This window comes from Bombina bombina, chromosome 2 (genome assembly GCF_027579735.1).
Source record: "Bombina bombina isolate aBomBom1 chromosome 2, aBomBom1.pri, whole genome shotgun sequence".
Taxonomy (NCBI): Eukaryota; Metazoa; Chordata; class Amphibia; order Anura; family Bombinatoridae; genus Bombina; species Bombina bombina.
The window spans coordinates 112,151,657-112,177,703 of record NC_069500.1 but is presented as its reverse complement, the minus strand read 5'-3'; the positions used below and the strand labels follow the sequence as shown (position 1 = coordinate 112,177,703).

The 26,047-nt window shown below is 36.2% G+C and overlaps 1 protein-coding gene across 2 annotated transcripts in view; it reads right to left on the bottom strand.

Annotated features, from left to right (window-relative positions):
• LOC128648507 (oncostatin-M-specific receptor subunit beta) overlaps nt 1–26,047 on the bottom strand; it is a 161,267-nt gene that overhangs the window by 119,630 nt on the left and 15,590 nt on the right. The window contains exon 2 of one of the 2 annotated variants that reach the window (XM_053701219.1): nt 22,367–22,488. The exons of the other annotated variant lie outside the window; for it this stretch is intronic. The gene's annotated coding sequence lies outside the window, so the exon portion shown is untranslated. The remainder of the gene's footprint in view (nt 1–22,366; nt 22,489–26,047) is intronic. 2 annotated transcript variants of the gene reach the window in all.

The following is a 26,047-nucleotide window of genomic DNA, read 5'->3' as shown; positions in this document are numbered from 1 at the left end:
CTATCTTTTAAAAACAATAAAAAATCTGGTGTAGACTGTCCCTTTAATATGCATTTAAAAACAAAATCAAAATAAGTTATTATAAATTTTGGGTTGACTTACCCTTTAACACATAAATATAAATGTATATAATCATATACATTATATATTTACTGGTAACACACATTTCTCATAGACCGCAATGTAAAGGCACTTTTCACTCCCACCAACTTTAACCCCAAAATACTGCCTAGTGCAGTTATTTTATTAAAAAATAAAGATGCTGCTATTTTTATGTTTCAATGAAATACACTAGACAGTATTTTGGAGGCATTTGGGCCAGATTTATAAAATTAAATATAGATCTGGCCTCTATTTAATTTAACAAGCGCTAATTGCTACCGCAAGCTCACGGAAGCAATAACCTGCAAATTGTAATGACAATTACAATTAATTAATTACCACGCGCCTGCAAATGGGCAAATTTGCACATTTACGGGCACATAATAATTTAGCGCTCCACTTGTAATCTAGCCCAAAATGTATAAAGTTGCTAAGGCTTTCACAATAAATCCAATTCATAATAAAATGCACAATAGCTACAAATAGTTTAAACATTTATAAAAGCAATGTATTTATTGTAGGCTAGGGTTTTTTTTATTTTGGGGGGGGCTTTTTTTTATTTTGATAGGGCTTTTAGATTAGGTGTAATTCGTTTTTTTTTTATACTGTGTTTATGTTGTAATTTAGTGTTCGTTTTTTTGTAACAGTGTTTTTTTTAGTAATTTAGTAATTTTTAATAGTAGATTTAAATAATTTGAGTAGGGTTAGGTTTTTTTTAATATGTAATATAGTTAATTTAATTGCTAGTTTAATTTAATTTTAGTATAATAGTTAGGGGTAGGTTAACTAATAATTTAATATAGTTTATTTTAATTCTAAAGGTAAGTTTTCATTTATTATAAGATAGGGATGTTGTAATTTTAATTTTCACAACCACAAAGGCCTTGTCCATGATGTCATACCTGGAAGGAATAACAGTAATATCCAAACATTGTGATTGTAATAATGTAGCGTGAATACTATTCACAGGACGCATTCACAGCCAGCCAAAGTACTAAGTGGAAAAAGCCACATCTACTGTGCACAGATATGGAAGGCAAAACGCTCATGTATGCTGCATTAAATTAGCAGGCTAGGAATAAAGTTAGTATTACCATTACCAATATTTATATTGTTGTTCTACCTGTTAACATAGACAAGGGCACAGGGCATCATGTTAGCTAATACAAGCTAATGTGCACTTCTCTCTTAGCCTGTGGCTTACACCTCTGACCTCTACAGCTAGTTACCCAGCTTGTGGTTGGCTGGCCACTGCCCCAACCCTGATTTGTGAGCCACTCCCACAACTTCTAATTTGATACTTTATCCCTTGTTTTCCTCAGCAGGAGAAATTAGATAAGGAAAATCTTAGTTTCAACATGGCAGCACCCGTTACTTTATACAAACTCCAGAAAACTGGAGAGCAGGGCTTGGAATAAAAAGCAGCTCTGGAAAAATATGACCAGCCCTATTTATCGTTGAATCGGTAGAATGCACATGCCCCATTTTTCAAAAATTATATTACTTTGTATTAAATAAAAATGCCAGATTGATGTTATTTAGGCACCCTACAACCCATTTGCATCCATTAATCACCCCTTTAAATTGTAGCTTTGCAGCCCCAGCTGGTGTAGACCACCGAGAAATCTCCTGGTACCCTGGTAGGCCAATCCGGCCCTGCTGGAGAGCCCACAATCTTTAATGTTAGCTTACAGGATAAAGGACAGAATAAATAATAAAGTATATAGTAAAGTTTTAATTTACTACACATAATTAAACATTTTTTATTACAAAAGTAAAGGGTGATGAAAGGGTACAACTACAATAGAATGGTTACTGTTTACCATGATATTGTTTTTCTCCTGTACATGCAGCTGTTTTCAAAGTCCTAATTTTTTAAACCTTTACAATTATCATTTAATGAAGCTCTGGATCTTCACAGTGCCGCCATCTTACAGCTTAAATTTGTTATATAACTTTTAAACTATACAAAAAACTGAAAAATGTAAAGATTCTGCTCTCTATTATGTGAGCTAAACTGAAGTGCAAGGTAGAGCTGTCAAAAAGCCGGTATTAAAAGATCTGTGAAAATGCACTGCTTATGTCACATGATGCAACAATATGGGCAAGATTACAAGTTGCACGCTACATCAGTTGCGAAAACACAGAGCGAGTTATGACTTTTTCGCAATCCAAACAGCCCAATCGCGTGTGATTTCACATATTACCCATAGATGTCAATGGAGAAGACAAATAGAAAAAAAAAACTTAATCTGTTGCGCAAAGCCCGTAACGTATTCTCCTTGAAAGGTATATATGAAAATGCAAATATTTCATTTTGTGAAAATGTTTTCGGAACTAAATATATTCTATTTATTTTTAAATACATATTTCTCTATATATTTTGGGCTAATATATCTATTTATAGTGAGATATGTATATGACTATATATATATATGTTGAGATCTATATGCGAATATCTCTGAGATATTATTTAATATGCATAAGATTGTAATGTAAAATATTTTCCTTATCTCCATAGTTAAACATATCTGTATACATATAAATCCATGTTTCTCTATGTATGTCAATGTAAAATCCCTGCGTCTGCTTTTTTTTTCTAACACTTGAGATCTTCTATCTTTGAGCCCTTATAACTTTTGTGTGCAATATTTTTTTAAATAATTTTTATTAGACAATGTTAATATTAGTGTAACTGTACTTTGTAATGTATTTTTGAAAAGTTTTGTGAAACCTTTATGCGGAAAACTGTAAACTTTCTGGTAGTTATATATGCTCTGCTCTGTTTGGTATAAGCTCTTAGATCTAAGGAAGCTTCCGCTATGCTTCCAAAGTGGTTATCAGAAAAGTAAAGCAAAGAAATAAGAGAGCTATAAAGCTTATACCAAATGGAGGGAAATAAATATCTATTAGACACAAGTATTGTTTTAAAATAATTTTGTAAATTTATTAGAGAACAAAATATCATAAATTGTATACAATGAAAATTGTCTATGATTTATTTGTATTCGCTGAGACTAAAAATAATGCCAGCAGTCTTTTCCACACCTTCTTTGTGCTCAGTAGTAAAGCTAGTAAGAAAATGTGGTGCTAAAGTTAAATGTCAATGCTTAAGAAAGACTGATTATTCCAGCCGAAACGCGGATGAAAATTTCCTGCCGGCTGGATCCTTCAAGCAGAACTTCAAAAACTGTAAGTGGATCGTCGGGGGTTAGTGTTAGGTTTATTTAAGGGATTTTTGGGTGGGTTTTATTTTTAGAGTAGGGTCTGGGCATGTAAAAGAGCCAAATGCCCTTTTAAGGGCAATGCCCATACAAATGCCCTTTTCAGGGCAATGGGGAGCTTAGGTTTTTTAGATAGGCTTTTTATTTGGGAGGGGGTTGGTTGGGGGGGTGGTGGGTTTTACTGTTGGGGGTGTTTGTATTTTATTTTACAGGTAAAAGAGCTGATTTCTTTGGGGCAATGCCCTGCAAAAGGCCCTTTTAAGGGCCATTGGTAGTTTATTGTAGGCTAGGGTTTTTTATTTTGGGGGGGCTTTTTTTTATTTTGATAGGGCTTTTAGATTAGGTGTAATTCGTTTTTATTTTTGATACTGTGTTTATGTTGTAATTTAGTGTTTGTTTTTTTTGTAACAGTGTTTTTTTTTTTAGTAATTTAGTAATTTTTAATAGTAGATTTAAATAATTTGAGTAGGGTTAGGTTTTTTTAATATGTAATATAGTTAATTTAATTGCTAGTTTAATTTAATTTTAGTATAATAGTTAGGGGTAGGTTAACTAATAATTTAATATAGTTTATTTTAATTCTAAAGGTAAGTTTTCATTTATTATAAGATAGGGATGTTGTAATTTTAATGTAAAGTTAGCGGGTTGTTAGGTTTAGGGGTTAATAGCTTAATTTAGTTTATGGCGATGTGGGGGGCTGGCGGTTTAGGGGTTAATAAGTTTAGTTATTGGTAGTGATGTGGGAAGCCAGAGGTTTTGGGGTTAATACATGTATTTAGTGACAGCGGGGTCCGGGAGCAGCGGGATAGTGGTTAATAACTTTATTACAGTTGCGTCGGGGTCCGGGAGCGGCGGGATAGGGGTTAATAATTTTATTACAGTTGTGGTCTGATCCGGGAGTGGTGGGATAGGGGTTAATAACTTTATTACAGTTGCGGCGGGGTCCGGGAGCAGCAGGATAGTGGTTAATAACTTTATTACAGTTGCGTCGGGGTCCGGGAGCGGCGGGATAGGGGTTAATAATTTTATTACAGTTGCGGCCGGATCCGGGAGTGGTGGGATAGGGGTTAATAACTTTATTACAGTTGCGGCGGGGTCCAGGAGCGGCGAGATATGGGGTTAAACATTTTAGTATAGTGGCGGCGTTTAGTGACAGGATATAAATAAAGTTGGGAAAAAGCCGAATAACAGCGAGATTGATGACTGTTAGTTAACAAAAGTCCGATACTCATCGCCCCGTACTTGGTGTGCGGCTTTTTGCTGGCTTTTTTGATAAATATGGAGAGCGTATTCAGGTCCGCGGCCGCGATGTTAGGCGAGCGTATTGGTACCGGCGAATGCAGCATAGTTGAGGCTTTGATAAATATCCCCCCTAGTCTCTTAAAGCGCTTAAATTGTATAATTTTTAGAATTTTTATGATACCAAAATTTTTTTCTATGAATACAAGTTTTTTATGTTCACTTATGTCCATATGAGCATATTATCAAAGGTTGGCCAAACTACAATTGCATGCTATTATAATTTCTAAGAATAATCCTTTATAAAACCCAAGCAAGACACATAACCGTTTAGGAATTACCATATAGGAACTATAGTTCACACATTTGTACATTTGTATATATTTAGACAGATATTGGTCTTACATAAAGACTTATATCCCGATATTACCTCTTTGTATTTTACTTCTTCGACATCGCACATATCAAGGGAATACCAATAATTCATCCCTACAGACCCATCACACAGCTAACACTGGTGTATCACATTGTTAACACAAATTTACAAACGTAGTACCATGACACATTCAAGTATCAGCATTTAACTTTAGCACCACATATTCTCACTAGCTTTACTACTGAGCACAAAGAAGGTGTGGGAAAGACTGCTGGCATTATTTTTAGTCTCAGCGAATACAAATAAATCATAGACAATTTTCATTGTATATAATTTATGATATTTTGTTCTCTAATAAATTTACAAAATTATTTTAAAACAATACTTGTGTCTAATAGATATTTATTTCCCTCCATTTGGTATTAGCTTTATAGCGCTCTTATTTCTTTGCTTTGCTTTTCGGAAAACTGTAAACTACAGCTCTTCGAGCGTGGAAAGGATTGTTGCATAAAAGGTGAATGCTTTTTCAAGACTTGTAATAGCTGCGCCATGGAAATTGATTGTGCGTGGAAAACCCATACTGCGCGACTTGTAATCTTGCCCTATTTAAGCCATAAGATGGTGACGCCCGGTATAAAATGCAGAACTTTACTAACTGAATCCTGTAATGAGATAAAATAAGAGAACAGTTTTAAAGAGAGCTGTAGGTACATAAGGGAAAACAATTGTATGGTGCATAGTAGTATACCCAGCTGGGACAGTGCATATAACTGCATGTAATAGACACTACTATAAAGAAGAATATGCACAGATGCTGATCTAAAAACCAGTATAAAATGTTTTAAAATCTTACTTAGAAGCTTCAAGTTTAGCACTGTTGGATGAGGCTAGGCTGGGACACCCAGTGAAAGCAGCTGGGAAAATATGAAGAGCAGATATTTCCCCCTCCCATGCCTATAAAAAGACCCATTACAGAAACAAGAGCAGCAGGAATCTGTAGACTTCAGTATACATCTAATACATTGGGGCTTGGTTAGGAGTCTGATAATCAGCACAATGTTATAAAAAAAGCAAAATTATACATTATTACAAAAACACTCCCAGATGGGCTATATCAATGAATAATCTTCAAAACATTTATGCAAATAAAAATCTAGTGTACAGTGTCCCTTTAACGCCCGTTTAAATTGTTTACTGCCCTTTTAAAGCTCTGTCGTATTTATATTGCAATACATACAGAAATAATACTTAGAAGCTTCAAGTTTAGCACTGTTGATGAGGCTAGGCTGGGACACCCAGTGAAAGCAGCTGGGAAAATATGAAGAGCAGATATTTCCCCCTCCCATGCCTATAAAAAGACCCATTACAGAAACAAGAGCAGCAGGAATCTGTAGACTTCAGTATACATCTAATACATTGGGGCTTGGTTAGGAGTCTGATAATCAGCACAATGTTATAAAAAAAGCAAAATTATACATTATTACAAAAACACTCCCAGATGGGCTATATCAATGAATAATCTTCAAAAAATGTATGCAAATAAAAATCTAGTGTACAGTGTCCCTTTAACGCCCCTTTAAATTGTTTACTGCCCTTTTAAAGCTCTGTCGTATTTATATTGCAATAAATACAGAAATAATACTAAACAAATAACTCTGCAACTAAAACTGCAAAGGGGGTTAGAATCTATGCGTGCAGGGTAACAAAAATGTTGCAATAAATGTGCTAAATCATTTGGCAATTAAGTCCAGAAATGACATTTAGGAAAGTTATCCCTAGTTATTATCCTAAGGAGCTGTAACTAATATACTATGACACATTTAGAAACAATATCCTGTTTAGTATATTTCTGCTATGCACTTTCACTTTTTAGCCTAGTGATTCGTGCTACTGAGTGGAAAGAGTTATTAAATCATATAACTGTTCTACCCCACACATCCTCTAAAGCGACATACAACTAACACCATTTATAGGCATTGCTTTTTTACTTATAAAAATGTCATTTCAGGCTTTGCTTGTTTGTTTCATATAAAAATGACACCTCGCACTTTTCACTCTTCTCCATTGTTCACTCCTCTGATTTGCTCCCATATCTGCTGTGGATTTGTTGAAAACCAACCACTAAGGTCACCTTTCACCATTCACTTTCTCACCATATTCAGTCTTTGGCCAATTCCTGCTATTTATACCTTAAAGTATTTTTACAGTTTAAATTGTAGCTTTTCAGCCCCAGCTGGTGTGGACCACCGGGAAATCTTCTGGTACCCTGGTAGGCCAATCCGGCCCTGCTGGAGAGCCCACAATCTTTTATGTTATCTTACAGGAAAAAGGACAGAATAAATAATAAAGTATATAGTGAAGTTTTAATTTACTACACATAATTAAACATTTTTTATTACAAAAGTAAAGGAAGATGAAAGAGTACAACTACAATAGAATGGTTACTGTTTACCATGATATTGTTTTTCTCCTGTACATGCAGCTGTTTTCAAAGTCCTATTTTTTTAAACCTTTACAATTATCAGTTAATGAAGCTCTGTATCTTCACAGTGCCGCCATCTTACAGCTTAAATTTGCTATATAACTTTTAAACTATGCAAAAAACTGAAAAATGTAAAGATTCTGCTCTCTATTATGTGAGCTAAACTGAAGTGCAAGGTAGAGCTGTCAAAAAGCCGGTAGCAAAAGATCTGTGAAAGTGCACTGCTTCTGTCACATGATGCAACAATATAGGCAAGATTACAAGTCGCGCCCTAAATCAGTTGCGAAAACACAGCGCGTTATGGCTTTTTCGCATTTGGGGTTACGCAGGTATTACAAGTTGCAAAATAACTTATTTTGCATGCGTGTTAAGCCGCGTAATTTAAACAGCCCAATCGCGTGCGCTTTCACATATTACCCATAGATGTCAATGGAGAAGACAAATAGAAAACAACACAAAACTAAAACCTTAATCTGTTGCGCAAAGCCCATGACTTATTCTCCTCGAAAAGTATATATGAAAATGCAAATATTTTATATTGTGAAAATGTTTTCGTAACGGAATATGTGCACTTGTAAAAGAACGATCAAAGAGAAACTGAGACGTTTAAACAAGGCTATGGCCTCATTAATACATAGTCTCTTAAAGCGCTTAAATTGTATCATTTTTAGAAAATTTATGACACCAAATTTTTTTGTTTACTTATGTCCATATGAGCATATTATCAAAGGCTGGCCAACCGACCGACAATTGCATGCTATTATAATTTCTAAGAATAATCATTAATAAATCCCAAGCAAGACACATAACCGTTTAGGAATGACCATATAGGAACTATAGTTCACACATTTGTACATCTGTATATATTTAGACAGATATTGGTCTTACATAAAGACTTATATCCCAATTTCACCTCTTTGTATTTTACATCTTTGACATCGCACATATCAAGGGAATACCAATAATTCATCCCTACAGACCCATCACGCAGCTAACACTAGTGTATCACATTGTTAACACAAATTTACAAACTTAGTACCATGACACATTCAAGTATCGGCATTTAACGTTAGCACCACATATTCTCACTAGCTTTACTACTGAGCACAAAGAAGGTGTGGGAAAGACTGCTGGCATTATTTTTAGTCTCAGTGAATACAAATAAATCATATACAATTTTCATTGTATACAATTTATGATATTTTGTTCTCTAATAAATTTACAAAATTATTTTTAAACAATACTTGTGTCTAATAGATATTTATTTCCCTCCATTTGGTATTAGCTTTATAGCGCTCTTATTTCTTTGCTTTGCTTTTCGGAAAACTGTAAACTACAGCTCTTCGAGCTTGGAAAGGATTGTTGCATAACAGGTGAATGCTTTTTCAAGACTTGTAATAGCTGCACCATGGAAATTGATTGTACGTGGAAAACCCATACTGCGCGACTTGTAATCTTGCCCTATTTAAGCCATAAAATGGCTACGCCCGGTATAAAATGCTGAACTTTACTAACTGAATCCTGTAATGAGATAAAATAAGAGAACAGTTTTAAAGAGAGCTGTAGGTACATAAGGAAAACAATTGTATGGTGCATAGTAGTATACCCAGCTGGGACAGTGCACACCAATTGTCATATAACTGCATGTAATAGACACTACTATAAAGAAGAATATGCACAGATGCTGATCTAAAAACCAGTATAAAATGTTTTAAAAACTTACTTATAAGCTTCAAGTTTAGCACTGTTGATGAGGTTAGACTGGGACACCCAGTGAAAACAGCTGGGAAAATATGAAGAGCAGATATTTCCCCCCCCCCCCCCCGTGCCTATGAAAAGACCCATTAATGAAAAAAGAGCAGCAGGAATCTGTAGACTTCAGTATACATCTAATACAATGGGGCTTGGATAGGAGTCTGATAATCAGCACAATGTCATAAAAAAGCAAAATTATACATTATTACAAAAACACTCCCAGATGGGCTATCTCAATGAATAATCTTCAAAACATTTATGCAAATAAAAATCTAGTGTACAGTGTCCCTTTAACGTCCCTTTAAATGGTTTACTGCCCTTTTTAAAGCTCTGTCATTGTATTTATATTGCAATAAATACAGAAATAATAGTAAACAAATAACTCTGCAACTAAAACTGCAAAGGGGGTTAGAAATGTTGCAATAAATGTGCTAAATCCAGAAATGACATTTAGGAAAGTTATCCCTAGTTATTATGCTAAGGAGCTGTAACTAATATACTATGACACATCTAGAAACAATATCCTGTTTAATATATTTCTGCTATGCACTTTCACTTTTTAACCTAGTGATTCGTGCTACTGAGTGGAAAGAGTTATTAAATCATATAACTGTTCTGCCCCTCACATCCTGTAAAGGGACATACAACTACCATCATTTATAGGCATTGCTTTTTTACTTATAAAAATGACATTTCAGGCTTTGCTTGTTTGTTTTATATAAAAATGACACCTCACACTTTCCACTCTTCTCCAGTAATCACTTCTGCTGTGATTTGCTCCCATATCTGCTGTGGATTTGTTGCAAACCAACCACTAAGGTCACCTTTCACCATTTACTCGCTCATCATATTCAGTCTTTGGCCAATTCCGGCTCTTTACACCTTAAAGTATTTTTTTCAGTTTGGCACAACAATCTAGTTCTGTCTCTTGTCCCATCTCACTTTAACTACTCTATCTACTTTGGTCTCCTAGGCTACCATCTGTCCCCTCTTTAACCCATCATAAATGACTCTGCCAGACTGATCTCCCTCACACATAACTCCTCATATGCTGCCGCTCGCTGCCAATCCGCCCACTGACTGAAGAATATAAAATCCTTTCTCCAACAAACATTGCGCCCTCCTATATCTATTGCCCTTATATTCAAATATCCTCCTACCAACTGGATTTGCTGTGGCCAGGACTTACCTCTTTCCTCCTCTACCGTCACCTCCTCACATCCCCACCTAAAGGGCTTGAAGGGACATGAAACCCAACATTTTTCTTAGCTGATTTAGATAGAGCATGCAATTTTAAACAACTTTTCAATGTACTTCTAATTCTCTAATTGGGTGCTAGCTGCTGATTGGTGGCTGCACATATATGTCTCTTCTTATTTGTTCAGCCAAAGTATTCAGCTAGCTTCAAGTAGTGCAGTGCTGCTCCTTCAACAAAGGATACAAAGAGAACAAACCAAATGTGATAATACAAGTAATTAGAAAGCTTAAAATTATATGCTCTATCTGAATTATGAACTAAAAATTGGGGGTTTCATATCCCTTTAACTAAAATTGCACCTGTTTTGTACAATTCTCTGCCTTGCTCCAAACCTTCAGATCTCTATGCCTACAATTGAGATTGACCTTCAGTTTTCTCACTTCAGATCACTCTCCTTTTCTCATCAGTTCCATGTGCACTCCATTTTTCAGGTAAGCTAACCAGCCATCCTGTCCTGACTGACACCTTGTTACAAGGTGACTTATGTCAGATGGCAACTCAAGAACAGGACTCTATCATTTATGTAAAGGTATTTTGGTACATTTTCAGGATGATGTAATGCAGTGTTTCTCAACCGCGTTCCTTAAATATCCCTTACAGGCCAGATTTGCATTATAACTGAACTAGAGCACAGGTGAAATTATCAGCTGATAACACGGTTAGAAACCATGGTTACTGATCAGCTGCTTATTTTACCTGTGCTCTAGTTCAGTTATAATGCAAATCTCCCTAACTACTAACATTCGAAATACACTCACCCATGCAGCTGATTAATTAATTATTTGCTCCTCCAATGTGTGGACCCTATTCCCACAATGTTGTGCAACAATGTACAGGTAAAGCTGATAATATGAAAGAAACATAAAAACAACAAAAACTGTCAGAGAAACTGAGAAATGTCTGGTTTAAATATTACTTACTGTAAATGTTTAACATCTAAAATACCATCTAAAGTACAATCTCAACTCTGGTATTAAGAATGATGTATATTCAACTCACAAGTGGATAGCACCTTTATGGTGCAAGTCAGGCGTACTGGAACTTTGTAGTTGCCCAGCTAACTACCTAAGGTCGAAGTGGAGTCTTTCAGAGGGGATAGAGTGGATCTTCCTGTTTCCTTGCTCTAGTTCAGCTATAATTAAAACCTGGCCTGTGATCAATTAAAGTCCCTGTAAAATATTGGTTAGACTCTGGACCTGATTTTAAAACATGTAAATTAGGCCATCACTTTAACTTGTACATAGTTGTATGTCCCTTTAAGAACTGCAAAAAAAAATGTAATTTCTATTTAGGTTCCCAAATCTTGGGAATTATTGTGTGAGATTAAAAGGACACAAAAGTCAATATTGTTTTTTCATGATTTCTGAGGAAGCAGCTCCTACTGAGCACGTGCAAGAGTTCACAGTAAATGTATAAGTCTGTGATTTGCTGTTGGCTGTCACATGATACAGGGTGCTGGCAAATGAAATAAAAGTTTCAAATTTATCTGAACACTTGAAATTAACAGTTTCTCTGCAAAGGGGTGTTCCCTGCAGAGATGAATAGATTACAATAGGAATCACACAAAAATCATAATTTAAAAATTGTATGAAATAAATCAATGAAGCATTGACATAAAATTATGCAGTAAAAAACTGTATTGTTAGATCATATTAAAAAATTACCAGTGAAATAGTTCTGCAAATATATTTTATGTTCAAATTAAAAGTCATACTGAAATTGCACAGGAGAAAAAAACTAATGCGCACAGTAAAATTTATAATTATAATGCAAAGCTCTGTGTTATATTTTCCTCATTGTAAAATGAATTTCCTCATCTGATAGCGAGCTGAATAGGAGAGCTTTATGGGTGTAGCTGTTCTCTGCTGCCAGATCTGGCGTATTCTCTATACATTTCCCCTGCAGATCTCCCTCTTTTTTACCTTACAAACTGAAAGGTGGAATGATTGGTTCAAAATGAAAAAACGTATTGCCCTAGTATAAAACATGTGCATATGAAATCAGACGCAATCTAAAGATATATATTTAAATGTATACACTGAAAACAGGGTAATCTGATTTGTATTGTCTGCAATATAAAAGTGCGTCCCTACTCTCCTGCTAATTTCTCTCCAGCAAAGTTTCACTTTACATTAAACTCTATTATTTTCTTTGTGAAGCATTTCACAAGGACAGACCCCTTTTTTTAGATAATTCACTTTAAGGGACCTTGCGCAGGGACGGGACTACATGGGGTGCAGCGTACGCAACTGCGACTGGACCCCTGAGGGTGGGGGCCCAGCTTCTTAGATTCTTGCATCTGGGCCCTATGGTTTCTACTCTGACCTTGTGGTAACAATCTTGCTGGACCAGTGAACTTTAGATCATCTGACCCTCTGGTCTGAATTTCCAGTTAGCGAACACTTAACCAGGAGTTCCTTGGCTTAAATACATTCAGGTGAGAAATAAATATGGTTTTACCTATGAATATCCAGGCTTTTATTTTAAAGATATGTAAAAAAAGAAAAGTGATTTAACCCTTTGTCAATTTATAAATGATATAGTACATTAAGACCATTTTTACCACCACAGTCTGCCCAGAAACTACTGGACACTAAAATATATTAAAATATTTAAAATAATTAAATAAATAAATAAAATCCTTGATCACAAAACACTGCAATAATAAGCGAAAACATTCATATAAAACACAGGAAAAATATCAAATTAATCAATTTCCAAAAATGTTATAAACAACTTAAAACAGATCAATTAAATGCTTCCTTATAATGCAACAGTAACATCTTACCATAAAATGTAAACACCTCAACCAAATTATAAAAAAAAAAAATCATTTAATAAATATATATCCCTCTTTCTTGTACACTTAATTTTCCTTTCCTGATTGGAATTTTAAACAATTTTCTAATTTACTTCTATTATACATTTTTCTTCATTCTCTTGGTATCTTTTGTTAAAAAGCAAGGAGTTTAACCCCAGGAAAGTGCACATGTATTGAGCACTATATGGTAGCTGTTCTGCAAAAATTTTATTAATTTGCACTGATTGGCTAAAATGCATGTCTGTCAAAAGAACTGATATAAGGGGAGCAATTTGCAGAGGCTTAGATACAAGGTAATTACAGAGGTAAAACTTGTATTATTATAACTGTGGGTAAAGGGTAATAAAGGGATTATCTATCTTTTTAAAAAAACAAAAATTCTGGTGTTGACTGCCCTTTAACCTTTTAAGGTACTAATTAACCCCTTCACTGCCAGTAATAACATAAGTGTGGTGCACAGCTGCGATTAGTAGTCTTCTAATTACCAAAAAGCAATGGCAAAGCCATATATGTCTGCATTTTCTGAACAAAGGGGAGCCCAGAGAAACGTTTACAACCATTTGCATCATGATTGCACAAGCAGTATGTAAATAATTTCAGTGAGAAACCCAAAGTTTGTGAAAAAATTAACATTTTTTTTTATTTGATAGCATTTGGTGGTGAAATGGTGGCATGAAATATACCAAAATGGGCCTAGATCAATACCTTGGGTTGTCAACTTATAATAAAAAAAAAATAAGGCTCTATTTCTGTTTAAATGCTAAAAATTCTCTGTTATTTTGGGAAGTTTTTCTCTGAAATTCCTGGTAGTGAAGGGGTTAAGTATGTTAAAAAATCTACTGATGGGGTCACTTTTTTCAGTTTTCTAGTTATCTATACCAACTTTCAGACAAATACATTTTTAAAAACCAGTTTTGACTCTGCAGCCAAAATTGTACTTTTAAGCAGTGAATCTGGATTGCTCCCTTTGTCCACTTGACATATAAGAGTCCAGAAAAAGGGAAGGTTATATAGTTAGGGGTATATTTATCATAGTGCGAGCAGACATGATACGATGTAGCGTATCATGTCCGCTGACCGCTGCACATCGATAAATGCTGACAGCATACGCTGTCAGGATTTATCATAGCACAAGCAGTTCACCAGAAACCAATCGGCCGCTAGCAGGGGGTTTCTATCAACCCGATCGTATTTGATTGGGTTGATTTCTGTCCGCGGCCTCAGAGCAGGTGGACAAGTTATGGAGAAGCTGTATCAATATGTAAGCAGCAATCATTGCAAGCTGCTCAATATAACAAGGGAGCCAAAGACCTGCGGCCTCTAAATGTTGGTGAACAGGTGTGGGTACAACCGCAAACAAACCAAGGAAAAGAGTGGCGGAAGGCTTGCCTAAGAGCTCCTGTAGGAATTAGGTCATATGAAGTGGTGACAGAGTCAGGACAGGTCCTGAGGAGAAATAGGAGGCATCTGAGAGGCACTGGACGCTACAGGCCTCCAGCAAGGACCCAAACTAGCACCCAAGAGGAATCTCACATTGAGAATACAAACCAGCCATTAATGACAAATAACTCTGAAGAAGGACAAGAAGAAACAAACAGTGAAATATCAGACACGGAAAGACTGCAGGATGACAACAGAGTCCTGTCAGAACAACCACAGGGATCCAGAAACACCCAGACTAGAAGTGGGAGATGTATCCGAAAACCAGAATATCTAAATGACTATGTGGACTAATATTTAGCACAATAAAAGACTGCATTTCAGGATCCATATTCCTACAATAATTAAAAGAGATAGCTTTTGCCATTTCCCCAAAAAGGGAAAAGATGTATCAATATTTATGGAGCCAAAAAAGATAGTGTTTGGTTCCAGGGGGGAAGTTTAATATATGTTACACTGCAATTCAGCAGGAAATAGTTAGTTGATGAGTAAGGCAGTTACACAGACATTAAAGGGACAGTTTACTCAAATATTTTCTCCCCTTTAATTTGTTCCCAATGATCCACTTTACCTGCTGGAGTGTATTAAATTGTTTACAAGTAGCTCCTTTACCCTTATATTGGCATTTGAAATTGTTAATTTAGCATGTGGTATCCCCACCTATTCTGAAAGTTTGTGGCCGCGCGTACCAGCTATAGATAAGCTTTGTAAACACAGCCAGCAGAAGAAATTACACTCCCAGTGCAATATAGCAGAGATAAGGTAATAAAATGTTGATTTTCCATTGTTCTCTCAAAGTATTGGTGATTGTTTTAAGGGCAGATATAAGATAAAGAAGCAGGTATATGTGCACAATGTGATACAGTAATGAGATCTGATTATACCTACAAGCTCAACCTATTTTATTAGGCTTTGGCTTCAAAACACAAAATCAGAGCTTTAATATACACAAATAAACCTTAAAAAGCTAATTTTCATAAATTTTTTACTCTGCAGTTGGTAAAAAAAGCAATTGTAAACACATTGAGGGAAAAACTATTTTACAGTATACTGTCCCTTTAACTGTAACAAGAGCTGAGATTTATGCATTCTGTTATAAGATGTTCTTTTAATAAATGTGTTAAAATTACAACAGGAGTCTGAGAGCCTCTCTTATAAACAGCAACTTTATACAGAAGCGGTCTTTAGGCTCGCCGGAAACAAGGGGCATCAAGCTCCATACGGAACTTTATAAATAGGCCCCTTAGTGTTTTTTAATCTTATATTTCCAGTTATTAAAAAATGATGTTGCAATTCAGAGCAACAGATGTGTTACAGGAAAATTAGTGATGAGTCATGAATCTGGTTTCAATTACTACGGATCTAGAGTTTTGTTTTTTTTTTCATTGAAAAAAGCAGTGATATGCCACAATACATACAATCCTTTTAATACAGTAGACAGTAAACACCTTGACATTGTAATATAAAATGCTTATTTACATGCTTAGTACGTCTTTGCATTACACTTTCATTATTTATTTTGCACCCTTTTCCTGTTATTTAAAGGAACAGTGACGTCAGAATTAAACTTTTCTGATTCAGATACAGCATGCTGTTTAGTAAACAACTTTTTGATTTACTTTTATAATTTTTTGCTTCAATATCTTGGTATTTTTTGTTGACAAGCATAGACTCAACAGCAATGTACTACTGGGAACTAGCTGCTTTTTGGTGGCTGCACATACAGTATATACCTCTTGTCATTGCTGCTCCTTCAATAAAGGATACCAAGGGAATAAAGCAAATAAAGTACATTTTAAAGTTGTTTAAAATGTTTTGCTCTATCTGAATCATAAAAAACATTTTGGGACTTCCGGTGGGTGGTGAACCAAGATGGCCACAAATCTGTGAGGCTCTAAATGAAGACTCTCCTTTATGTCCATTCTATTTGGTCTAATTCACAGCCATCTATATATTCCTTAACAGTGCGGCTGTTCAGAAACTGAGAGGATCAAGAATTACATCACTTGGCTCCCGTGAAGTCGGTAAAAACCGAAACCTGTGTGAGGTGCTCTGAGGTGGATTAACACGCTATACACGAATCCTACAATACTGCACCAATGAATGTCATTACTCTAATGGATGATTGCCAAACACTGTCTTAATATGTGCCTTAAATCCAAGCCCTTAACAAATATGATCAATTATCCCTGCAGTTCATAATTTAGTTTTCCCTATACCACAGTGCTCTACAACAGTATCAGGCTACTAAGTCTCTATTTATGCCAACACTTCTATAAACATAATTCTCTAACTTATACAATAGTCTGACGATTGAGTTCCTTGGGTACTGAGAGCTCACAAATTTTACAAAATATATCTCTATTATTTCTGGCTCTCTCTTCTTCCTGATACAGAGGATGCATACCCATTTCACTCAGTTTACGAGTTTTGCGGTATGAGGGGTGCGGTATTAACTTGCACGTTATTCTCACCGCTCACTTACCTACAACGCTGGTATTACAGGTTTTCAGAAACCCGGCGTTAAAAGGCAAGAAGTGAGCGTAGAGCAAAATTGTGCTCCATACCGCACTCCAATACCAGCGCTGCTTAAGTCAGCGGTGAGCTGGTTGTATGTGCTCGTGCACGATTTCCCCATAGACATCAATGGGGAGAGCCGGCTGAAAAAAAGTCTAACACCTGCCAAAAAGCAGCGTAAAGCTCCGTAACGCAGCCCCATTGATTCCTGTGGGTAAACAAAATTTATGTTTATACCTAACACCCTAACATGAACCCCGAGTATAAACACCCCTAATTAACCCCTAATCTGCCGACCCCGACATTGCTGACATCTGCATTATACTTATTAACCCCTAATCTGCCGCTCCGCACATTGCCACCACCTACATTATACTTATGAACCCATAATCTGCTGCCCCAAACATCGCCGACACCTACATAATGTTATTAACCCCTAATCAGCTGCCCCCAACGTCGCCGCCACTATAATAAACATATTAACCCCTAAACTGCCGTACTCCCGCATTGCAAACACTAGTTAAATATTATTAACCCCTAATCTGCTGTCCTTAACATCGCCGCCACCTACCTACATTTATTAACCCCTAATCTGCCGTCCCTAACATCGCCGCCACTATATTAAATTTATAAACCCCTAAATCTAAGTCTAACCCTAACCCTAACACCCCTTAACTTAAATATAATTAAAATAAATCTAAATAAAACTTAATATTAATAACTAAATAATTCCTATTAAAAACTAAATACTTACCTATAAAATAAACCCTAAGCTAACTAATAGTTACATTGTAGCTATCTTAGGGTTTATTTTTATTTTACAGGCAAGTTTGTATTTATTTTAACTTGGTAGAATAGTTACTAAATAGTTATTAACTATTTAATAACTAATTAATTACAGAAAATATTATTTTCTGTAATTTAGTGTTTGTTTTTGTAATTTAGCTAATTTTATCTAATTTAGTTCATTGTATTTAATTTAGGTAATTTATTTAATTGTAGTGTAGTGTTAGGTGTTAGTGTAACTTAGGTTAGGTTTTATTTTACAGGTCAATTTGTATTTATTTTAGCTAGGTAGTTATTAAATAGTTAATAACTATTTAGTAACTATTCTACCTAGTTGAAATAAATAAAAATGTAAAATAAAAATAAACCCTAAGATAGCTACAATGTAACTATTAGTTTTATTGTAGCTAGCTTAGGGTTTATTTTACAGGTAAGTATTTAGTTTTAAATAGGAATTATTTAGTTATTAATAGTAAGTTTTATTTAGATTTATTTTAATTATATTTAAGTTAGGGGGTGTTATGGTTAGGGTTAGACTTAGATTTAGAGGTTAATAAATTTAATATAATGGCGGCGACGTTGGTGGCGGCAGATTAGGGGTTAATAAATGTAGGTAGGTGGCGGCGATGTTAGGGACAGCAGATTAGGGGTTAATAATATTTAAATAATGTTTGCGAGGCGGGAGTGCGGCGGTTTAGGGGTTAATATGTTTATTCTAGTGGCGGCGATGTCCGGAGCGTCAGATTAGGGGTTAATAATTTAATTTTAGTGTTTGCGATGTGGGAGGGCCTCGGTTTAGGGGTTAATATGTAGTTTATGGGTGTTAGTGTACTTTTTAACACTTTAGTTATGAGTTTTATGCTACAGCATTGTAGCATAAAACTCATAACTACTGACTTTAAAATGTGGTATGAATCTTGACGGGGTAGGCTGTACCGCTCACTTTTTGGCCTCCCAGGACAAGCTTGTAATACCTATGGAAGTCCCATAGAAAAAAGACTATACGCAATTTGCGTAAGTTGATTTGCGGTAAGGCCAAAAAAGTGTGCGGTGCCCCTAAATCTTCAAGACTCGTAATACCAGCGGGAGTAAAAAAGCAGCGTTATAAGGCTTAACGCTGCTTTTTTACTCATAACGCAAGACTCGTAATCTAGCCATTAGATTGCAGGGATTATTCTCTACACACCGCAATTCACTTAATTGTGTGTTTGCTGTCTTAGTAGTTTGTAGATTTTGTTTTACAGGTACTTATTCTCCTGAAGTGGGAGTAACTCTTCTTAAGTATCTACTGTAAGCAATACTGAGACTTGACAGGTGTTCTGCCACCTACCGTAATAGAGGGGGGGTGTTTGCTCACTACACGTACGATTTCACCTAAAAGGCGACATCCAATTCACCACCAAAGATAGAATCTGCAAGTTATACCCCCACTGCCTCACTGCAATCTAATGGTACCTCCACTCTTACAGAGGCATTGGAAATGCATATTGCTAGCTCTTAAACTAATCCAACCCTATTCATTATAAGACTGATGTGGCACTATGGTCCCCTTTAACTTACCTTTCCCATAATTTGATTTAAGCCCTAACATAATACCCTTTGATCTGTCACAGAGCACCTGGTCAAGGAAAAACCCTTGCTGCTTCACCCCTAAAACCAATGCTATACACACCGCATTACAATCTGCAATACATGTACACGCCCAGTATCTCTATAGACCTCACCCCACCTCCTTTAAGTCGTGCTTATTTCTACTAGTCTTAATTCATAAATATTCATATTGTGTTAGGCCCTACCCCACAAAAACGGGTCCTCAGCCAATAGATTTGCACAATGTTTATATATGAGACCTACAAGCACTATTAGGATTGTTTTATCAGTCCGTGTATCTGTCTGTCTTAGCTTCCACCTTACAGTTCATATTGTATCTCAAGTTGACTAAAACCCACACAGTATTGTCACTCTTTACGACCCTGAAACTCTAAATAAGAGGATATTTTACCCAATCATCTTGCAGGGTGACATACATATATATATATATATATATATATATATATATACCCTTAATAGGAGAAGGTGCCAGTTTTGTTTTATTTTATTTTAGTTTATTGTTGTTTAGTTTTGTTATGTTTAAAAAAATATAAAAACCCTAACGTTGTGTACAAATACTCCACAAAAGGTAACCACTGAACCTGTAATAGAAAGTTGAAGATTCTGCAGCAGCATAACTTTCCTATTGTTAACACTGATCTATTTGGATTTTACCTACCCTTTAGCACATTATACAATGTTCTGCCCTGCATGGCGCAAAGATGTGGAATATGTATGACTGTATACATTGTTGGATATAAATAAAAGTTTAAAAAACAAAACATTTTTGGTTTAATTTCCTGAAAATGGAAAAAAGAGCACATGTCAGGTTTCACAAGTCTAACATACAGTATCTCTCAGTAATTTGCAGTTTGTTGTCTTATTATTATCAGGTATTTGTAGAGCGCCAACAGATATTCCTTGAAGCCAAATAATGGATACAATTTGTTAACCCAATAACAGTGAAAAACCCTGTCTTCTCCAAACTTAAAGAGACATTAAACTCAGTGGAGGCTCCTCCATTGCCCCACCATTTTTTTTTGGGGGGGGGGAATAGAATAAAATGCCATTGTAGGTGGCACAGTTAGGTTGCTATTTGTTGGTTTTAGTAATAATAATATAAAAAAGCTTAATAATAAACAAAAAAATGTGGGTGGGGGTGAAACTAAGAAGTGTTCACATGACTAAGGGGTTGTTCCTGAAACATTGTGGATGTTACCTTTCTCTGCACTAATACAATAATCTTTTGACAAGTGCTGCTGCCTTTGCATGTTTTTATTATTTGTACTAGATATTTATTTTAAATTAGAGAGGCAATGTATTGTAAAATTTCCTCCACTTCAATCTGTTCCCAGTGATCTGTTTTAAGAGGCAGCAAGCAGCAATCAAGTAGTAAGTGGCGAATGAAAAAGAGAGGTCATAAAGCCTCCTTTTCAATTGCTCTCTGTCTTAGCAGCGGAGGGGGGGGGGGGGGGGGGTTAGTTGTGTTTAAAGTGTTCCTACACAGCCCAGACAGTGCATTCACTGAAACAAAAATAGGTTTTGTGTAGGAACACTTCAAATACCTAACTTAACATCTGCTGAACCTACAAAACCTGGCTTACACTGAAAAGTCTCACCATTGAAAAGGTGGTGAGACAAATATGGATAAAAACCCTGCAGGGCTGCCCTCGGAATATATTGCACTACTGGCAAAGTTTCCCCGATAGGGGTCGATTTATCAAGCTGCGGCGGACAGGGGCGCACATACGTGCCCCTTTCTGCTGCAGCTCAGCTCTGGAAGACTGAATACCGCTGCCGGAATTCAGCATTGCACAAGAATGCAATTTTGCGCTCTTGTGCAACGCCGTCTGTGCACAGCCAATCACGCGGGGGCAGGGGATGTCAATTTCCCCAGTTGGACGAGACCTGGGAGATTGAAATTTGCCACCTAAGAGGTGGCAAAAGGTTAAGAAAGCAGCGGTCCGATGACCACTGCTTCATAAATATGGACTATAGGTTCTCTTGTTGGAACCTGCAGTTGTAGGGGGTTGAAGGCTGGTGAAAGCCTTTGATAAATCGACCCCATAAAATGCAGGTTACTCCCTTGGAACACACAGCAAGCCCCCTACATCTATGTCATGTCTGAGATCTACCTTACTTATTATTGTTTTGATTTTAAACAGCTGTTTCATTGCGTTTTTTTTTTTTTAAACAATAATATTTATTTTTCATTTTATAAATATGTTATAAAAGACAGTAGCCGAAAGAACCATTAAACACAGTAGATTTGCATAACCAATGGAGGAGACCGGAAGGGGCGGAGACATGCGTGGTTTTGGTGTGTTGTCACTCAGATGGGATAGAGTAAAGCCTCATATTATTGTCACGCTAGCAAGCAAATCCTTGGAACCGTGCCTTATTACGGCTCATGGATATCAGAGCTCTTGTCAAGAGCAGCTTGTACCCCGGTCACCCGCATAGGAGATTGCAGGCCCTTTCACCCAGGCCTATTTGACCAATATTGGTCTTGACACCAGAGCAATAGTGGAGCAGCAGGGGTAAGCGATGTAGCGCAACAGTACAGCAGAGGGCGTGCCCCGCCCTGCAATTGTGATAGTTGTGGATCCCTGGCTCAGCTGACGCAAGCAGCAGATATACAAACACCCCGAGTGGCTGCACCACGGTGAATCACTTGTTGACAACCCCAAAGACCTCAAAGAAGGAAGACACCCCACCTGCGATTTTGTGGTCTCTGGAGTGAAAAGAGAAAGCCAGAGAGGGGGAGTAGGCTTACCGAGAGCTGAGGTGGTCGTAGTTCTGTCTGGAGCACACAGTCTGTGGGACACTACCATATTTTCAAGACCCGCCAGTTGGGCGCTGTATTAGGCATCAGTCACAGCTATAAGAAGATTGATGCTATAAAGAGAATAAAAGCTTTGAAAACAGAAGACGCACATAGGAGATACAAGCTTATTTGTCTTTTTGTTTTTTTTTGCAGCATTAATCTCTTGCTTTAAGGAACCTGCTTATAAGCTGTCTCGGTGGATACCTGGTATTCACAGTTCATCAACCCTCCAGAAAATCATTGAACTGATTTAGCAGCTACATAAAGCATGTAAAGGTACTCAAAGAAATTTCTTCATTTAGAGGCAATTAACAGCGAACGTAACATGTGGCAATCTGCCCTGACTGGTAACTTATTTTCTCTGTATCAGGCATATGCATGCTTTTTCCTCCTAGAAGACAGCTTGATGAACCTTCTGGGCTGGACATATAACGTTACTACCATGTTTACTGTAATAGGCTAGTGCCCCCTTTTAGAGCTACTTATTTTTTAACTTATGATATAATTGTATATTGTGACTGTTAAAAGGGAAAGAGAGGGCAAAATTTAAAGGAAAAGGAGCTAGTAATATTTGTATAAAGCCCAGTGCTTTATCTTGTTTAGTTATTTCTGTTGTATAAAAGGCCTTGAAAAGTGATATTGATATACACCTTTTGAATTTGATAGATAGCGCCTAGGCTATTACAGGTGGCACATTTGTGCCGGTACCTAGCAATAGAATTTTGTATAACATTGCTAACAAAAATATGCTACCTACAAAAATCTGTATGTTTTTTTCCTACCTCTAACATACTAAAGTTTATCTAAGATAGATACTAATTACGGCTATATTATTGTTGTTACATGACTTAAGAGTTAATTAAGGTATCCTTGCACAGGGAACTATCTTCACGCACTTTTCACGTAGGATTAATTGACCTTTAGATAATATATATATAAATCTAGGTATACACCATATATTTTTCTTTCTTTTATCTAATAGCCCTTCCTAAGGACTAATAATGCACTCATCCCAACATCACATTTGAACACTATCACTTTTTTTCACTGTGTTTTCTTTTCAGTCCTTTTTATTTTCATCTTACATGGAGAAAATTATCACTAATTATAAATCACAATCACCAAATATGCCAGCAAAAGTTAGAGACAGGAAAAACAGGACTAGCCCCGATAAACCAGGGAATATCCCTTTAATAGTTACTACTACAGATACTGCTACTTCAGAATTACAAGATATAGTAAAGCAGATAGCCAAGGTTATGTTACCTCAATTTGATCAAATTAAAATGGATATAACTATTCTGACCACTGAAATCATACAGTTCACATTGAGATTAAATGAGGCAGAACAATGTATTTCTGATTTGGAGGATGCCAAGGTAATACAGGACCAAATAACTCAGGATCAAAGTGTACAGATAGCAAGTTTACAATATAAATTAAATGAATTGGAAGACCGAGCACAACGTAACAACTTCAGATTCCTGGGTATCCCTGAGTCAAATGAGTATCAAGATCTATTCAACCTTATCTCTTTAGTAATCCCTCAGAGTCTAGGAATAGCATCCAATATATTACCATTAGCAGTTGAAAGGGTACACCGGTTGGGACCACTAAAAAACATTACCAGATGGATCAATCAAGGCTAGGCCGATCATAGCTACTTTTCTACATTTTCAGGATAAGGTAAAAATTATGCAGTATTATAGAAAGAAGGCCCCATGCATAATTGAAGGTAAATCTATTTTAATGTTTCAGGACTTTTCAGTTGAGACGTCTCAGAAACGTAGAGCAATAACTCCTTTATGTACAACATTAATTCAGACTGGTATAAAAGCTACAGTTATTTACCCTGCAAAGGTTAAGATATTAACAGATGGTGAAAACAATATTTTAATTAATCCATAGGAAGTCAGGGAATTTACAAAACTGAAAGCCATCTCTTTTTGAAATGACACCACATAAAACTGCTATTATAATCATAATTTTTAGTATATACAGGTATATATGGATTACTAGGACATGCTACCTTTGGAATAGGCTCTGGTCAAAGAGGTTGATGTTGTTCAAATGTTTTTTTTTTTTAAATATTTTATATATATATATATATATATTTTTTTTTTTTCTTCTCTCTCTCTCTCTCTCGCCTCTGCTCCCACCTCTCTCTCATCTTCACCGGACAACCCTATTTATAATTAGAAAATGAGTTGGTCTTATACATTTATTAATGTTGTTTGAGATTTTTTAATGTATAATATAGTTAATTTTGCTTCTTGGAATGTTGGGGGGATATCCTCACCGCAGAAGTGCAAAAAGATTTTAGCACAACTAAAGACACATAAAACTGACATTGCCTTTCTCCAAGAAACGCATTTAAATGATTCTGAACTAAGTAAACTTGTCAGGTCTCTTTTCCCTTTCCCTACCTTCACTGTCCCTTTAAACATATAAGTGGTTCACTACGCTATTTAAGTTCATTAGTCCCAGCACTCCTTGCTGGATTAATGTGTTACCCTGCATACAGTAGGTGTGTACTCACTAAGCCAATCCGGCTCCCAAGTCAAAGTAGCAAGTCTCTTGCTCCTTCCAAGCATACGGAGGCCACTCTCTCCTCCTGCAGATTTTCTAGCACAGCCTCCGCTCCCAACGCAGTGAGACACAGCTAGATCTACTACGTCATCAGCTGCAGCTGGACTCTCAGCACTTGCCGCCTCTCAAGGAAAACTCCCTAAGGTCATTCAGGGCTCCCTTTTACCCCAGGATATCAGGTTGTATTGTGAACTGTTCATTGAAATATTTTAACTGTTAATCAGATTACAGCAGTGTATTCAAAGGTATCCACCAAAGTGTTAAACATATGTTTTGCCCTGTTCTGCAGTTACGCTGTTTCCTCCTACCCTTGCCTGAAAGTGTTTCGTGCAGTTACCCTGTGTAAACTTGGCACTAACTTTAAGGCTATATTAAAACAGTAGGGATAACGTTTGGCTTCAGCTTGAAGCTGTTATCCCCTCTGTCACAAACTACTACTTATTAATACACCATATGCGACACATATCCATGCAGACACTCACACTGCCACTCTCTAACTAAACAGAAGTAACCTTACATATATATATAATCTCAGTATAGTCATTATATGTACTGATAAAACTCAAAAACAGTTGGGTTGGGGAAGTAATGGGTACCACTTGTGTAAATAGGAAAAAGGGACTTGCTTTTCTCTGTCACAAAAAACTTCAATATAAAATTATAAGAATGGAGTTAGATCCAGAAGAAAGGTATCTTATTTTACAGCTTGAATCAGCAGGAGTGATTTTTACATTGTGCAATGTCTATGGACCCAATAAAATAGATAAATCTTTTTGGGCAAATCTACAGCATAAGTTGCTATCTAGTTTTGCAGAGAATCGGATTATTGCAGGGGATTTTAATCTTGCTAAATACCCTACATTAGATAGATTAAAGCCCTCTTTAAATAAAAACAGTAAGCAGGAAGTCAAAGTGTTTAAGAATTTTTGTAACTTATTACATCTTAAAGACATCTGGCGGATTCAAAATCCAGACTTTAGAAAGTTTTCATGTCCAGAATAGACTATTTCCTAGTAAGCAATAAGATGCTCAGACTAGAGA